At 42.0% G+C, this 19038-nt stretch overlaps 1 protein-coding gene across 1 annotated transcript in view; it reads right to left on the reverse strand.

Annotated features, from left to right (window-relative positions):
* rarab (retinoic acid receptor, alpha b) overlaps positions 1-14436 on the reverse strand; it is a 145519-nt gene extending 131083 nt beyond the window's left edge. The window contains exon 1 of the mRNA XM_067416741.1: positions 14281-14436. The gene's annotated coding sequence lies outside the window, so the exon portion shown is untranslated. The remainder of the gene's footprint in view (positions 1-14280) is intronic.
* Between the last annotated feature and the right edge of the window lie 4602 nt (positions 14437-19038).

Here is a 19038-nt window from a genome sequence, read left to right on the forward strand (position 1 = left end):
CCTCAGTGTGTTTGCAAATAGTTCAACTGCTGAAAGAATGCCAAGACCTTTTGCCTATATGGCCCATCACCTTGCAAATGAGGGAATGTCCCATTAGCAGAAGAGAAAAATAAACTATCCTTTAGATTGAGTCATGTCACATGTGGTTTTCTTGGCCTAAGGGCTTCAATAGCTGTTCTAATGACTCATAATCCCCTTCTTTAAACTTTGAAGAAAAAAATACAATGTGAGACATTAGGGGGAAAATCTTTTTTTTTTCTTGGTTCTATATTTAGAAACGCATACCTAAGATTAAATGAATGCTCATGATCAGATCAATCTCTTCCATTTGGTCCTCCTTTATAGAGAAATATAGAGAAAATGGATTTTACAAAGCTTTAATCATAATTATGCAATCATATGGTCTTGGTTCTGTGTTTTTCAGCGTTTATTACTGTATTACTTCATGTTATGAATCATATAGAGCAGTGTTTCTAAACTCCTGTCCTGGGGACCCACCTCCCAGAATGTTTTAGATGTCTCACAAATACCTGATTCATCTTATCAGCTTCTTGGTGTCCCCATTACTGGAGCTGAGAAACACTGCTATAGAGGTATAATGGAACTGGTGAAGCCTATGTGAAGTGACCGTTTAAAACCTGGGATCTTCAATCTTTGCAGGCGAAAGACCCCCTGTTATATAAAAGTTTTGCATTTTAAGCCTATAGTATCATATTAATGGACAATATAGTGGACAACATTTATGTGCGGAGAGGATCATTTGCTTTTATGACACTTTAGATTCTATTACAGTCAAAAATATGAGGAGATATGTTATACTTATACGCTAAACTTGGTTAAGGTATAAAAATGACCCAACTATTTGGCAAGGCAGGCAAAACCTATGCAGCATATAATTAAATATGGGTTCTGTCAGGACCACTATCGTCAAAGATGATTAACAATTAGCATATACTGTATATTGTTGGTTCTCTCTGGTTTTTATTAAAGCAGCCATTTGTCCTGGGCATTGATTCACTGAACTTTGTCCATTGGCATGCTTAACTTCTTTTCAATCCTTCTAAAATTGTTCCCAAAGTTGAGCTTTATTGGAAGACCTGCATCACAATTCAGGTTTATAATTTCCAAAAGGATTTGAATGGCTTTAATTTTTTAAAGGGTTAGTTCACTCAAAAATTTAAATTCTGTCATTAATTATTCACTCGCATGTCATTCCAAACACATAAGAACACAATTGGAACACAATTTAATATATTTTTTGATGAAATATGGTAGTTCTCAGGCCCCACAACAGCTATTTAATTAACATTTTCAAGGCTAGTTAGAATGGTAGTAAAATATTGTTAAAATAGTCCTTAATTTTATGAAGCGACGAGAATACTTTGTCCAAAAACAACCAAATAACTTTATTTAACAATTTCATTCTGGCCTGTTTCCATTGAAAACAGTGCAGCGCTCTCGAGATCTATGGCAGCCGATGCTGTTCACGTGAGCACCACGACGCATGTGCGGGAGCTGCACTGTATTTACAACGAAAGCTGCATAGGAGACTGCCTGGCACAGAACAAAACTTTGTTTATTTGTTTATTTATCTGTCCTGCGGATGAGACATTAAACCGAGGTCCTGACTCTCTGTGGTCGTTAAAAATCCCAGGATGTCCTTTGATAAAGAGTAGGGGTGTAACCCCGGCATCTTGTCCAAATTTGCCCATTGGCCTCTGTCCATCAAGGCCTCCTAATAATCCCCATACACTGATTGACTTAATCACTCTGTCTCCTCTCCACCAATCAGCTGGTGTGTGGTGAGCGTTCTGTTAAAATATGGCTGCTGTCGCATCATCCAGGTGGATGCTGCACATTGGTGGTGGCTGAGGAGATTCCCCCTTCCATATGTAAAGCGCTTTGAGTGTCTAGAAAAGCGCTATATAAATGTAACTATTTATTTATTTATTCATTTATTTATTCATTTTTATTATGAGTTTGGAATGACATGGGGGAGTAATAAATGACAGAATTTTCATTTTTAGATAAACTATTCCTTTAATGGTATCATGCATGCATTTGGTATTAAACACTCCAGTTGTCTCCTACAAATATACTTGACACCATCCAATGCTCGGTTGTTTTTGATTAGTCAGACTGCAGAAAATGGCTCCAATCTTCTGCACTGTTTTTTTGCAGTAGATAAAAGAAATAATAGTTCCCTTTCGGGGAACTCGAGCTGCGTCGAAACGCTGTGAGAACGCCTCTGCGTTAATGCGTCGTGAAGCGCCTGTAGAACCATTCCATCGGAAAAAAGATCGATCGTCGGCGTGATGACGTCATCGACCGGAAGCTATAAAGCGTCCATGAAAACAAACAGGAACTAGCTTCTGAGCCTTCAGCAAGCGATCTGTGTGAACCTGTCTGTCTATTTGGTGTTTTTGTCTGTCTATATCAGAGATTTTCCACCCTTTTGTTAAATATTTCAGTATATATTAACAAACAAAGAGAAAAATAAAATAGATAGAGTGAATATGGCGAGTGAAAGCAGTTACAAGAGGTGTGTTCATCCCTGCCCACGCTACATCACGAGCGGGGATACACACTCTCTTTGTGTAGCCTGCTTGGGAGCGCAGCATGCCCAGGCAGCCCTCGAGGGGGCTGCTTGCGAGCACTGTGAGCGATTGCCATTGAGAACGCTGCGCTCCCGCCGGGCACTCTTCGAGGAGGGTGCCTCGGCTCGTGTTCCCCGCGGCTCTGGTCCCGCTGCCGCCGAGGCGGAGCGAAGGCTGCAGTCGTGGGGATCACAATTGGATGTTGCAGAGGGGTTAGAGACGGGCGCTGCCTTATCTCTGCCCTCACCTGCTCCATCCAGCGGCTCTTCTCGGGGCATGGAAGCACGCATGGCGGTTTCTTCCCCCCCGAGAGAGTCGCCGGTGCTTCATCTGTCCAGCTCTGAGGAGGTGGACGTTGAAAGCATCGAGACTGAAGACTCGCCACTTCAGTCCCCGGCTAGTGAGGAGCTAGTTGAGGTTCTGACGCGAGCAGTGGCCAGATTAAACATCGACTGGCCCACTGAAAGATCTGAGGCAGGAAGAAAGCGTCATAGCAAGCTAGACGAACGATTCCTGCCATCTCGCGCTTCAGAGCCTCAGCGGCGGGGCCTGCCGTTCTTCTATGACTTGCACACCGAGGTGGCAAGATCATGGAAGAGACCGGCATCATATCGTGTGTTCAGCCCGCAGACCTCGGTCTACAGCAACATCAGCGGGCTGAAACAGTATGGTTATGGGGCGATGCCAAAGGTGGAAGAGAAGCTTGCGAGCCATCTCTCGCCTTCCTCGGCATCGTCCCTTAAGGCCCCGACTTTACCCACCAGACCTTTAAAAACAACGTCGGCGCTGGTGGGTAAAGCGTACTCGGCAGCGGGTCAGGCGGCTGCATGCCTGCACACGATGGCTATCGTGCAGGCATATCAGGCTGACCTGCTGAGGGATCTGGATGGTAGTGATGTTGTGGGGGGAGATATTGTCTCTGAGTTAAGATCTTCAGCGGATTTAGCTCTCCGGGCCACCAAGGAGACGGCCAGATGTGTTGGCCGCTCCATGGCAGCATTGGTGGCCACGGAGAGACACCTATGGTTGAACCCCACAGACATCAAGGAGAGGGAGAAGCCTTTCTGCTTGATGCGCCGCTTTCTCCTGGAGGCCTCTTCGGTGACGCAGTCCACACTGTCACCGAGAGGTTCCAGGAGTCGAAAAAGCAAGCTGCGGCGCTCAAGCAGTTCCTCCCTCTCCGGGTCCAGGTCCCTGGGGCTGCTGCTGACACCAAGCAGCCCAAACCGAGTACGAGCTCCTCACATCGGGCTCAGCAAAAGCAGAGCGTCGCTGCCCGAGCTACCCCTCAGCGCGGGGACGAGGGGCGGCGCTCTCAGACGAGGCCTTCGAGGGGCAGGGCTGATCTGCGGACAGTCCTGATTGCCAAGAAGGCCTCGTCGAAGCGTTCCTGACGCCAGAAGCGTCAGGACGCTGAGGGTGGTTCCCCCCGTAGGGAAACGGTGTTTACCCCTGCCAACGGTACCCGTTTCCCTACGGCACCCTCGGGGGGCCGCGCTGCCAACCCCGCCGCAATGCCGGGGCGCAGTCGGTCTCCGCGGGCCACCCGAGGGTGGTCCGCACCCCCTTCGGGGGGCCCCCGAGCAGTCAAGTCAGTTGTTCCCTGCCGGTCCGCCGCTTCAGGGCACTGTGCTTGTTGCTCAAAATACACCAGAGGCCAGCCTCGAGAGGCTGGTTCCCTTAGTAGATTTTCTAGACGAGTGGAAACGTCTATCAAATATATCTCATTGGGTCCTGCAGATAATAGAAAAGGGGTACGCCATTCAATTCAGAAGTCGGCCACCTCCTTTCTGCGGTGTCCTACCTACAGAGGTGGGCCCGGAGCAGGCTCTGGTAATGGCACAGGAAGTAGAGACACTCCTGCAAAAAGGGGCTATAGAGAGGGTTCCCCCTCCCAGCAGGGAGTCTGGCTTTTACAGCCGTTACTTCATCGTGCTGAAGAAGGATGGGGGCTTACGCCCGATATTAGATCTGCGACTATTAAATCGCTCGGTGGCCAAGCTCAAATTCAAGATGCTTACACTCAGACAGATTGTATCGCAGATCAAGTCGGAGGATTGGTTTGTCACCATAGACCTCAAAGATGCGTATTTTCATGTCTCCATCCTTCCACATCACAGGAAGTTCCTGAGGTTTGCCTTCGGGGGAGAGGCATACCAATATCGTGTACTTCCCTTCGGTCTAGCACTGTCACCCCGCACGTTCACCAAGTGTGTGGATGCAGCTCTGGCGCCGCTGCGTCTGCAGGGCATCCGCATTCTGAACTATATCGACGACTGGCTGATTCTAGCGAATACAGAGCAGATGGCGGTTCAGCATCGAGATGCTGTTCTCGCCCATATGTCGAAGCTGGGGTTGAGGCTGAACGCCAAGAAGAGTGTGCTTTCTCCGGCTCAGAGAACCACTTTTCTAGGGGTGAACTGGGACTCGGTAATTATGCGGGCGCAATTATCGCCAACACGCATAGCATCGATCCTGGCAGCCGCCAAAGAACAGAAGCTAGGCCGAGCCGTCACTGTGAAACAGTTCCAGAAAATGTTAGGTCTCATGGCAGCAGCGTCCAACGTGATACCTTTTGGCCTACTGTACATGAGGCCACTGCAGTGGTGGCTCAAAACAAAAGGGTTCTCCCCGAGGGGAAATCCGCTCCGCACGATCAAAGTCACGCGGCGATGCCTACGTGCTCTGGTCATGTGGAAAATCCTGGGGTTTTTATCTCAGGGTCCCGTGTTGGGGGCTCATGTTCGTCGCGTAACGCTAACGACAGATGCCTCTCTCACGGGCTGGGGGGCGACCATGAGTGGTCGCTCGTCCCAGGGTCTATGGCAGGAACATCAGCGGCACTGGCACATAAATCTGCTAGAGATGCTCGCAGTGTTTCTGGCATTGAAACAGTTCCTGCCCGACCTCAAGGGCCACCACGTACTAGTCAGGACAGACAACACGTCCGTGGTCGCCTATATAAATCACCAGGGGGGTCTGAGGTCTCGTCCATTGGACAAATTGGCACATCGGATCCTCCTGTGGGCCCAAGGGAAATTGCTGTCAATCAGGGCAGTATATATCCCGGGGGCCCTGAATCAGGAAGCAGACAGCCTGTCGAGACAGGGGCCGAGGCCCGGGGAATGGAGACTCCACCCAGAGGTGGTGGAGCTCCTTTGGAAGGTTTATGGGAAAGCAGAAATAGACCTATTTGCTTCGGCGGAGAATTCCCACTGCCCGCAGTGGTTTTCTCTGACCCATCCGGCCCCGCTGGGGCTGGATGCCATGGTACAGGAGTGGCCGAGGCTGCCTCTGTACGCCTTCCCCCCGATTGTCCTGCTTCCAGGAGTTCTGGAGAGGGTACGCCGGGACGGGGCCCAGGTACTTCTAGTGGCTCCGAACTGGCCGACCCGAGTATGGTTTTCGGACCTGATATCTCTCCTGGAAGGCTCTCCGATGGAGATTCCGACCAGGAGGGATCTACTCTCTCAGGCGGGCGGGAGATTCCTGCACCCACGCCCGGAGATGTGGAAACTGTGGGCCTGGCCTCTGAGGGGGCTAGGCTCATAGAGGAGGGTCTCTCGGCCGAGGTCGTAGAGACCATCCTACACTCCAGAGCTCCGTCCACAAGGAAGCTGTACGCTTTGAAATGGAGACTTTTCTCAGCATGGTGCAGAGAACGCCAGTGGGACCCAGTTAACTGCCCGGTTGGTACAGTGCTGGAGTTCCTGCAGGCAAGGTTCTCGGCAGGGTTGACCCCCTCCACAATAAAGGTGTACGTGGCGGCCTTGGGTGCCTTCCACGTCCCTTTTGGTGGAGTGTCTTTGGGAAGACACCCTTTAATTACACGCTTCCTTCGTGGCACTTTAAGGTTGAGGCCGGCTATGCACTCGAGGGTCCCAGCATGGGACTTGGCCATTGTTCTGAGGGGCTTGTCCGGACCACCGTTCGAACCTCTGGAGAAGGTTTCGGACAAGTTCCTCACCCTAAAAACCATCTTTCTGTTGGCTATTTCGTCTCTTAAAAGAATAGGAGATATTCAGTCCCTGTCGGTAGGGCCCTCATGCTTAGAGTTTGCGCCGGGGATGGTGAAAGCATTTCTGCATCCCAGGCCGGGTTATGTCCCCAAGGTTCCTACGAGCCCACGGGGCCCCATCACTCTACAAGCCTTCTGTCCTCCTCCGTTTAAGACGTCAAACCAGGAAAGGTTAAATCTGCTGTGTCCTGTGAGGGCACTGGATACATATGTCCACAGAGCTGCCCTGTGGAGGAAATCTGAGCAATTATTTGTCTGTTTCGGACCCCCTAAGAAGGGGGCTCCAGTATCCAAGCAGAGGATGAGCAAGTGGGTGGTCGAGGCCATCTCACTTGCTTATGAAGCGGCCGGGCAGCCGTCTCCTCTGGCTGTCCGGGCGCATTCAACCAGGGGTATGGCTGCTTCAAAAGCACTCTTGTCGGGGGCTTCCCTCCACGATATCTGCAACGCGGCCGGATGGTCGTCTCCGTTAACCTTCGTCAGGTTCTATGAATTAGACCTGGCATCTACAGTTGGGGCACAGGTACTCTCGTAACCGTGTGCGCTTCGGCTTCACACATACGAGACACTTGGTCCTATGGCGATGTGGGTATAAGCGTTCTCACAGCGTTTCGACGCAGCTCGAGTTCCCCGAAAGGGAACGTCTCAGGTTACGTATGTAACCCTAGTTCCCTGAGGGAACGAGACGCTGCGTCGCTCTGCCATACTCCCCGGCGTGTCCGTGATCACTTACTTCAGGCTTTATCAGAAGTTAGTTCCTGTTTGTTTTCACGGACGCTTTATAGCTTCCGGTCGATGACGTCATCACGCCGACGATCGATCTTTTTTCCGATGGAATGGTTCTACAGGCGCTTCACGACGCATTAACGCAGAGGCGTTCTCACAGCGTTTCGACGCAGCGTCTCGTTCCCTCAGGGAACTAGGGTTACATACGTAACATGAGACGTTTTTTTTACTGGTACAAAACCTCTCAATCCAGCCTGTTGTAGCCATTGGCTTAAAGTTCAAGATGAAATTGCAGGTTTTAAAAGCATGTTTTGCTGAAGTTCCACATTCAGGTGATTTTCATCCTCCTGTCAAAATGCTCATTAGTCTCCCTAGACCAGCCATATCCCTTTAAATTCTGAATGATAGTGATCTCAGTGCACTTTTAAATAATTCTGTGGACATTGTGAGCATTCACATATCCAAAGTAAAGAATATTTGAAAGATTTACTCTTAATTAACAGCCTTAAACAACTGATAAGAGTGTTATTGAAATGATCTGCACAATGGAAGCTCAATGATCTGATTTTTGGCTAATATTTCTACCCTGAACCGGTTTAGCATACAGTATAAGAATCATGAAATTAAGTGATCTGTGTTTCCTTACCACACCCCTGGAATGAAATATACCAGGCCTACTTGGGTTGAGTAAACTTGTCAATTTATGTCATTGTTTAATTGCACAAATTGTATGGCACTTTTAACGGCTAGTACGAACACCTAAAGCCCTTCTGTGTTTTGACGGGTCACAAGACTTGACCAGAGGAAATGAGTTGGGAACGCAAGCTTGTGAAGATCCTATCAGAGGGTGGGAAAGAACTAGTGCCATTTAGCATCCCACCACTTCAAAGAGGACAACCATACAACTGATCCACACAAGCATGGGTACTCAAAGACAGGCAAAGATAGTCACAGATCCCCCAAACAAGTACAGTCTCTGCCACCCTCACACTATCTCATCTCCAGCCTTTAAAAAGACAACAGTTTAATTTTCTCAAATGCACTCTTTGAAAACTTCCAGCCCTGGACAGCAAAATCTGCTTCATGGGGTTTAGCCTGTCTGAAAGCATGTGGTAAGCCTTGTGGAATGTTTTAAATGACTCCCAGATGCGGGCCATGAATGTGCTTAACCCTTTAGCATCTATAGGCAGAGCAGTCAGGTTTACTTTTATTTTAAGTGGATGTGTAATTGTGCATAAACTAATTTCCTTTTATTTTCCTTGCCAACCGTCATCCATCCATCCATCCATTTCATCTAAATCCATCCATACATCTATCCATCCATCTCATCTAAATCCATCTATCCATCCATCCATCATTTCATCCAAATCCATCCATCATTTCACCTTAATTCATCCATCCATCCATTGTTGTTTGAGCTAAATCAAAATGAATTGTTTGAATAAAACAGCATAAAAAATAAGTCAATTTATGAGTTATAGACGTATTTATTGATGTATAGCCTGATGTGCTTTTACAAATTTGTGTTAAATATTTCAATTATGCCATTTTTTCCCAAGGCATACAGACTTAGAAAGGCATGTTTAGTCATCGTAATACTTGACTTTTGTAAAAGCACAGTGTTGTTATTGAGTTTTATGACAATAATTATTCCTCTTTTATTAGACTATTTGTGCCATTTATTAGCTTTCAAACATGTCTATGCTTGTTTTATTGGAGTATCAACCCCAGTACAACAGCGCAAGTACTAGAGCTGAAGTATGGTGCATGCCTATAGGTTAAAAGAGAGGAAGTCTTGTGTTTGTGAATCTGCTGCTTGGGAGGGCGATCATATCGAAATGACTGATATCCTTTTAAGAAATGAACTCAATTGCCCTTTCTCTCACCAACCCTCCACCCCCCCCTCCCCTTCTGCACTCATACTTCTGCCAGAACAAAGCCACGGAAAGAAGCCCATTAGGCGGACTGATAACAATAGACAGAACTAAGTGAGTGGGGGAAAAGTAATGGGAAAAAAGGTAGGTCGGAGGTACTGTCATAAGATGGGACAAGTACAATTACTTCTATAGAGTATTTCAAGGAGAGCAAGAAGTAGAGTAGTGTTTTGCATTTTTTTTTGTATAGTGCTTTTTAAAATGTATGGTGTTCATCTTCATACACCCATATGAGGAAGAAATGTTGGAAGGCTTCACTTTTCGAAAGGCTACATAAAATGTTTTTCCTTAATTTAGTACCATTTCATACTAAAACAGGAAGTCAGGGTGGGACATACCATGGGACTGACGGTATCTATGGTCCCGCAAAACAGAGGAGATGAAAGTGTTGGGATAATGGTTGGCTGAGGCTGAATATGGGTTATGATTATGAACCTCAGGATGGAAGTGTGGCTAGATAAAGGTTTGCTTGGTTTCTGAGATATCATGCGCCTGCTTCTCTAAATAACCTGCGTGTACACTACCGTTCAAAAGTTCGGGGTCGGTAAGATTTTGTAATGTTTTAAAAGAAGTCTCTTAATGCATTTATTTGAAAATACAGTATAAACAGTAATATTTTGAAATATTATTACAATTAAAATGTTATATTTTAATAAATATTTTAATTGATATTGTTTTATATTTCAATATATTTTCATTTTTTCATATGATGGCAATTTCTTGTAAAAAAAAAAAAAAAAAAAAAAAAACTTGTCATGTGACTTCCTTGCCCTCATGTGATCATGTCTTGTGCTGCATTCACGCCAGAGGTGGATAGTAACTAGTAAATTTTCTTGAGCACACCTTTTGAGTATCTGTCCTTTACTTGAGTATTATTTTTACTGGAAACGTATGACGTTAACTTCACTACATTTGAAAGACATATATCGTACTTTTTACTCCACTACATTTCTATCAAGGTCTTCAAAGTCAAAAATAGTTTCTGTAGCAGCTTTGAAAATCAAGAGGATGATTTTTTTTCTTCTTCAAAAGCTGTTTGGGTTTTTGCAGAAAGCCTATCAGGAATCACTCTTGTAGGATCATGTGAATTTCAATGATTTCCCAGCATTTTTTGAACATTGATTTATAGTTTATAGCAAAATGGAAGAAGACTGATGTCAAAATGTTCATTTTGGTGAGTATTCATATAAACAAATTTGATTATGTCAATGTAAACAGTTGGGAGAATATCAGATGTGTATCAGTGTAAATGATCTATGCATTTGGCCTTAAAGTGACAGCAGCTTTGTAAAGAGCTTTCTAATTTTATACAAGTATTGAAATTAGTTTAAGTTAGTCAATATTATAATAATACAACAATAATAAAATAATGTGTTGATATAAAATAGGTTTACTTTTGATACTTAAGTACTTTTATAAACAAATACTTCTGTACTTTTACTTAAGTAAAAATCGATTTTAACAACTTTCACTTGTAATGGAGTAATATTTGACCATTACTTTTACATTTACTCAAGTAATGAAATTGTGTACTTTGTCCACCTCTGATTCACGCCATGTCGTAATTACCGTAGTCTCAAGATGACAACACATGAAGTTACATTTGGAGCTGTTCACATCTTCAGACTGGGAATAATGTATTTCTATTGCATCACTATCAACTGCTAAATGGATCTGCATTGGTCAGGTGGTACAGTCAGCAGTCATGTGGTACAAATAGGAGCTCTCACAAAATACCCACCTTACAAGCTGTAATTACAAGCTCTACGAGGACGTGAAAGCCCTTTACAAGTTGAAATCTTATAATTACGGTAATTTCAACATGGCGTTAACGCACCTTTGTGCTTCCCTTGGCTGCATCCGAAACCTGGAAAATTCTGCCTGTCTCCTCAGACCTTCATCTGATTGATTTTTGAAGGCAGCATAGATGTATCCTTTGTTGCCTTTGATATCCCACAATCCTATGTGTTCTTTTCTGTGACAGTTGAGTTGCGTTTGCTGGTCCGAAAGTGTAAATGTATATTTTTGACCAATATTTTCCACTTCTGGTGTCATTTCTAGCTATAAATTACTAATGTAGTAATTAAATATTTGTTTAGTTCTCACCAAAGCTCTCTCTATTTTGTAGTACATCATTAAACTCTGCCTTAGAAGTCTGTCCAAAATTTTTGTGAGGAAATGCCTTACAAGTCATTGTCTGAAAAGGCAGCGAGGTCAGCTGTCAGCTGCCTAGGTTTTCGGACACAGCTCTTGTCTTATGTGTCATGTTCTAATTGGTTGATCATCATGGTGTTCTATCTTTGGCTGAATCCGAAATCGTCCCGTAAACCCTTAAATAGGGCACTATTTGAGGGGACAGCTATTTGTAGTGCTGTCCGAAACTCTGATGGACGTTATTGAGTGCACTCATTCTATCCAACATACACCGCAATAACGATTGTACAGCCGATGTGCACACAGTGGCTGAACGAATTCGCTCACTTGTTTTCATTCACTCTTTCAAGTTAGTCGGGAATAGTGATCGAGGGTTTTGGGGGGCGATTTCGGATTTGCATTGACTTCCATTGTAGGAAAAAAAATACTATGGAAGTCAATGGCTCCAGTTAACTGTTTGGATACTGACATTCTTAAAATATCTTTTTCTTGTGTTCAGCTGAAGAAAGAAATTCATACAGGTTTGAAACAACTTGAGGGTGAGTAAAGAATGACAGAATTTTCATTTTAAAGTGAACTATCCCTTTAAGCCCTCATGTTTGCAGTGTTACCTGTCATTTATTGAAGTTTGAATGCTGTTCCATGATCCATGTTCCTGGATTATGGTTTCTAGTCAAGTTTCTAGTTTATGTTTATTGTTTGTTTCATTCTTTGGATTACCTCTTGGTATATGTTTCACACTTTTTGTATTATCACCATTATAATAAACTGCACTTGGGTCGTTTACATCATTGTTTTAATTTGCTTCTGTGTCAGCATTGTTACAGTTTAATGTAAGTTTAGGTGAAATAACTTAAACATCCAAGTTAATTGTACATAATTAAAGGCGGCAACTCTTTTGTTCCTTTTTTTTTTTTTGAGTGTACAGTTTGATGGGCAAAAGTTCTCAATCCAACCTCTCTTCTCAGGGAAACTAATCTGTTGAAATATATCCGCATTAGGCACAGTGCTGCTCAGAGGCAGTGAGTGAATGGCACCATGAGCCGGTGAAGAGGACAGAGCTCAGTGATGACAGGGATAATGGGGGTGATGAAAGTACAGACAGGGCACACATGGAAGACAGACAAATGAATTATTCACCTCCCTTACCACTTCCTTGTCTTCTTTTAAACATCCACTGACCCACATTCAAAACAAAAAGGTTATACTGAATCAATGCATTGTTGTTATTTACCTGATTCATATCCATAACTTTATGTCAACATTCAAACAACCAAACCTCTCGTTTTTTAGTGGCAACAATATCACTGATACACAACAATTTACCATTCAATCACTAGGCCCAACAAAATGAGCTTCCTTCTCCAATTGGTGCGTAACCTGTACTCTCTGCTTGTACACAAACACACATTCACAAGCTCAATAAACCCGAACAACTCTGTAAACTGCAATTAAAATCCTGGGCACTAAATAGGTGAAAATGGATGCTTGTTAAAAGACAGCAAGTTTAAGGAAGTGGACTCAACATGCTGACTATTTTATTTACCCCCTGTACACTTCTGTTAGTTTCTGTCACCGGTTTTCTTTACACATTAACAACTGATACGAGCATGCATTTGGAGCTGATGTCGGACAGGCGCTCTCGTTTTTAATGCTTGAATGCAAGTGACGTGGATAATCTGCTGATCCGTTGTTTTAATTGGTTATTGATCACATCATTGAGCCTTAGAGAAGGAGCAGGGAGGAACAAGGACCGGCGCCGGCTCAATTACAGTGCAGAGAGATCACTGTGCTGCCCATTTTTATTATTTTTGGTGTATGTGGTTTCAGTTGATGATGGAAACTTCACAAATATTAGTACTTGAAAGCGAGGACATAATACCCTGACAAAAAGTTCCACAGAAATACCATGTTGTTTATCATTTAAGCTTTGCCAGACGCTTTTATCCAAAACAACTTCAGTAGCATTCAGGATAGGCTATACATAATTGAACCTGTGACCTTGGCGTTCCAAGCATGGTCTATTGCTTGATATATACATGACTGGCTTTTTGACATGATATAACAATGGTAGGCTATCTTCTAACATGCTAATACTATGATTTTTGACATACTGTGGTAGGACCGTGTAAATATAGCAATCATTCAGAACAATGATATATGCCATAAGTGTACCATATAAGGCCATGTTAGTTATGTAATGGTATGACAATTCCATTCCATATGTATACAGATAAACACCATCTTCACTTTATAGGTCACATGATGCTGTGGGGCGTGACTTCTCTGTGCATGCTGCTCTCCACCTACTCTTTCACTCTCTTTTTCTCCTGTTTGTTATGCTAAACTTTGTTCACTCAACTTAATTTCTGTTTTTTCCCTAGATATGTTGCAAAACATTGATATTTTTCAGATATGAAGCCATTTTGGATTAAAATAAAGCAGAGATGTTGTGTAATGAAAATTAGTTTGGCTCAAATTGCAAAAAGAAATAATTAAGTTACACAACAAATCTGTTTTTAATGTCTTTCACTTTCTACATAAAGATGTTCTCACATAGGCTACTCCTGCCTCTACACTTTTTTTCCCCTGAAAGAGTCCTCCTGTGTCCATTTTAGGACACGGAGTCCACTGGTGCGTGAAGGCTAGCTGTCGCTTCACATTACAGTGAGCAGGCATTGGGTACTCGGCCCTGGCGAGCAGGAGCCCCTCGCAAAACATACATCCTCTCCTCTAGAGGTCCTGAAAATGTATCTATAAACTGTAACACTCCAGGCTTTTTCTTAAAATAACACACCACCTACAAGCACCACTACTGTAATATTCTAGATTTGATCTGATTTCTTCTTACCTTTAGAGGGAGTGACACTGTTAAGTCTTCTTAAAGATTCATATATCCACAATACTTTACATGCAGATTTCACAGATCTGCAAAAACATAACACCCTCGACTTGATACATGAAGAGGCAAGTCACTGGGTAACAGTCACCCGTCGGTACATGCCACCGCAAAACTAAACTGAACAACACAAGCGCACACGTACACACAAATGCGCTCAAAACCTCAGCCCACTTCTCACTGTCTCTCACGCAATGCTTCTCGCCAAGGGCTTCCTGTTCCTCTTGCTGTTTTTTTATTTGGTGCCCGAGCACTATTATCAACACCCTCTCAAATGAGAAGTGAAACCGGGGTCACCTTAGGCCATTCTAGGAGCACAGATATGCCTACAAAAAAGTCTTTGTTTAAATAAAAGGACAAATCTGATCCATAGTTTTGGATTTCTGCACTAACAAAAAGTTGATTAATGTAACAATCTAACTCTATCAGAGCTAGAATGTACATTAAGCATGTGCATTAAGCATTAGCATGTCTCATAAGACACAAATGTGTCATAAAGACCTGTTACTTGAGAAGTATTTCTGTGTTGATGTACTTCCTGTTGAACCAGGGAGTATTTTTTGTTTCCTGTTTTATTTGTTTCCTAGCTGCCTTGTTTGTTTCTATAGTGATTGTTTATCCTCGCATGTGCCTTATTAAAGGGGTCATGAATTGAGAAATCAACTTTCCCTTGAGCTTTTGATATATGAAAGGTCATCCCTTACGAAACAAAAATATATTGCAGTATATTGGAAAATATCATGCAATGCATTAGGCAATATATTCACATATATGGGATTTGATATTTATATTCTCCAATATATTGCAATATATGAAAGCGGCAATCATTTGTATATTTTGCAATATATTACAGGAATATATAATATATTGTACAATACCATTAATATATTATTTCATGTATTTATAAATATATTTTCCTTTCGTAAGGGATGGTAATATAAGATTATCCTGTACGTTTCAGAGCTCTACAGAATGTGTAATTCATTAGCCCCTGCCCACCGACTCATGGAGCTGTTCAGATCACTAGCCAGCAGCAATAAACATGTGGAAGAAGATAGCAAGATATTGTGGAAGAACACAGTCGCTGCATAAGCTTCCTTCGCATCATAATATTAGGAATGTGTGATACTTCATTTATTTTTAATGAAGTTCCAACTCACGTGGGGGAAGACCGTATATGTGTGTTCGCTTCATTTCACTGCAGAATCGATTGTAAAAAAATCTCAGGTGCTGGATTTGCAGACACAATGTTGTGACTTCTATATTGGATCCGACAGGCATGGTGCAACAAACTTATGTGAGTAAAACGTCTTTTTTATATGTAGTAATAGTGGTCCCGGGGCAGTGTGTTTTCTAGATGGGCTAACAAAACGTATGTCCGTCGGCAGAAATTCTTTCTTGATCTGGGCGTGTGTGTGTGCTTGTGCTTATATCGACCAATCATGCGGGCCATCTAATACAGAAATAATATTCCAATCAATCGCGGGTGGATGAGAAATAAATAATTGTGTTTGTTTGATAAAGATGTTTATGAGCCCTGTGATCGAGAGAATCATTGCAGTTGCCGCTTTAATAATCTCCCCCTCATGTGAACTGAACTGACAGAGACATAGATATGACAGGAACTGAAGTTCATTAAATATGCAAATCTTTTCCAATCCTAGCCATGGGCATTTACTTCCAAGTCTCCAGTGCGGCACGCCCATCAAAACCCAGCGTTCAGGAGACAGCCTCAAGCCAGTGTAGAAAAACTACACTGTTACTTATTAGTTATGATGTTTTTGAACGTAAAAACCACACAGACGTCATTAGCCTCCACCGGTCACAATTGTGACTGTAAATTTTCCTCGCATATTTTAGTGTGGTATTAAAAAGCAACTTCTATTATGAAGCAAATTTTCATTTATAATACACATTTAAGATGTCTTCATGAGTTCTGGGCAGGTCTAACATGGCTGTGTAGTTTGGTCATGTGACCACACACACTTATTTCTTGGTACTGCCATCTTAACACAATGACAATGTGAAAGCACAGAAAAGTTTTAATAGCTCATCATTTTTTGCACACATCATCATGAAAGGGTCATCTATGCATACATATGGAAATTATATTAATACATGGTTTATTCTGTTGTCAGGATGCAGATAAATGAAGACGGTCACAATTGTGACCGGTAGTATAACACAGAATATGTCCCCTCTATGTCATTCTGTGTTATTCATATGAACTCTCTCACAGATTGAACTGAAAACTATCTATCTATCTATCCATCCATCCATCCATCCATACGTCTGTCTGTCTGTCTATACTTCTGTCTATCTATCTAAACTTCTGTCTGTCTTTCTGTCTATACTTCTCTCAGTCTGTCTATCTATACTTCTGTCTGTCTGTCTGTGTGTTTATCTATCTATACTTCTCTCAGTCTGTCTATCTATACTTCTGTCTGTCTGTCTATCTGTCTATCTATATCTATGAGATATACCTTATTAACCTTATAAGATATACCTTATAAACTTCCCAATTTCGGATTTACCAATTGGTGCTTCAATGTTTAAAGTTGCTCTTCCTAATATTTAGGAGTAATAACTACATGTAAGTGCCTAGATCTTTTCAAGGTTTGTTGGTCACCTCTTCCCCTCTCTTTAGCCGGACATGTTGTTAATTCAGTGAAGATGAACGTGTTACCTAGATTTTTGTATTTATTTCAATAGGTTGCAATTTTCATACCCCAATTTTATTTTATTTTATTGTGTATCATGAACAATAGAAATAGTTTTGAAGTAAATTTTAATCGTATCTCATTCTTATATGTTGGATATGTTATTGTTATTTTAAGTTTCAAACCGGTAAATAGGTCTAATAGAAGAATTTGTATGAATTCTGTCTATGCTGTTTCCCACCGGTCACTATTGTGACCGAGTATAAAACCTAATATTTCACTAACTTAACCAACATAAAATCAAAAAAGGCACAACGTTTGTGTGTTAGGGAGGTCTAAGGAGTAAATTGCATGTACTCACATTGCAGGAAAAAATTTGGGATTAAACGGGTTAGTTGACCTCAGACCACAGTATAAAAAAAGAAAACAAGCCAGTTCATGACACCTTTAACCTCTTGTTATCCTAGTGTTTCAGATGCTTTTTTGTCAGTATTTGTATGCGTGTTTGTGAAGCTGGTGCGTGTCTGGACAAATGGCATCTTCTTCCCTGCTTGGATGATCTTTGTTTGTATGTTTATTTAATAAACTGCTACTAATATATTTTTTTATTTTAATATATTTTAAAATGAGATTCATTCCTTCAAAGCTGAATCTTCAGCATCTTTTCTCCTGTCTTCGGTGACACAGGATCCTTGAGAAATGATTCTAATATGATGATTTGCTGCTCAAGAAACATTTCTTATTATTTTCAATGTTGAAAACAGGTGTGCTGCTTAATATTTTTTGTGGAAACAGTGATACATTTTTTGTCAGGAATAAATAACAGCATTTATTTGAAACAAAAATTGTTTGTAACATTAAACATTAAATGTCTTTATAGTCACTTTTGATCAATTTAATGCATTCTTTTAAAATTATAAATTAAAAAAAAAAATCTAAAACTCCTGCCAATCTCAAGAGCAGAATGTGTTATCCTATGTGTTGCACCTTTTAACCACAGCATGCAGAAATGACCATAATATGAACGTCAGATTATAAAGTTACCCTATTTAAAATGAAAAAAGCAGTGTAACCTTTAATTAGCCTAAAGTAATGTAACTGATTACATTTAATTATTTTGATTACTTTTCTAAATGTCAAACAAATGTTTTCAACTGTTAATCATTTTTAAATATTTAAATTACGCAGGGTTAAGCTCTAAAAACAGAGATCATTATATTTAAGAGAAAATTCTAGCTCATTACACTGTAGTAAAAAACATGATGTTTTCTTCCCACTGAGATAAAAAAGGATAAAATTCTGCATAGCTACACTCTAAAAAATTCTGAATAAAAAACAACCCAATGTTGGGTCAAATATGGACTAACCCAGCAGTTGGGTTGTTTTAACCCAGCGATTGGGCTGTCTTAAGCAAATATTTAACCCAACCGCAGGATTAAAACAACCCAATTGCTGGGTTAAAATAACCCAATTGCTGGGTTAGTCCATATTTGACCCAACATTGGGTTAAAACAACCCAGCATTTTTTAGAGTGTACTATTCTTTTTACCACATTAGTGTGCCCTACAGTGTAGCTGTCATAACATGCATGATATAGTTTTTTTTTTTTTAAGTGCCCAATTATTCTATTTTTTAGGATACTAATTTTGTTTTGGAGGTCTCCAACAAAAGGTTTACATGCATCAAAGGTCAAGGTTTCTCTAAATCCTTCTTTTTCTACTCTGCTCTGAATTCACATGGCCCAGTCTGTTGTGATTGATCTAACACTTACAGTGCAAGCCGGAAACAAACGCCAACTACCATAAACTTTAGCTCTGAAGGCTTCCTCAGTCCTCAGTGATTGCACACACTGTAAAGACAGTAAGGACAGCGTACATTTTACCATATCAATCCGAACGCGCGTCTGATGATGAAATATTGGAAGACTCTGAACCTCCAAGGACCACTTGAGCAGGACGTTTCTCAGTGATACGCTACTCATGGGGTACACATGAGATGTTGCAGCTGTATATCCTCACCATCAGCATTAAAGGGGGGCATAACACATTTT

This window comes from Pseudorasbora parva, chromosome 2 (assembly GCF_024679245.1).
Source record: "Pseudorasbora parva isolate DD20220531a chromosome 2, ASM2467924v1, whole genome shotgun sequence".
Lineage (NCBI taxonomy): Eukaryota > Metazoa > Chordata > Actinopteri > Cypriniformes > Gobionidae > Pseudorasbora > Pseudorasbora parva.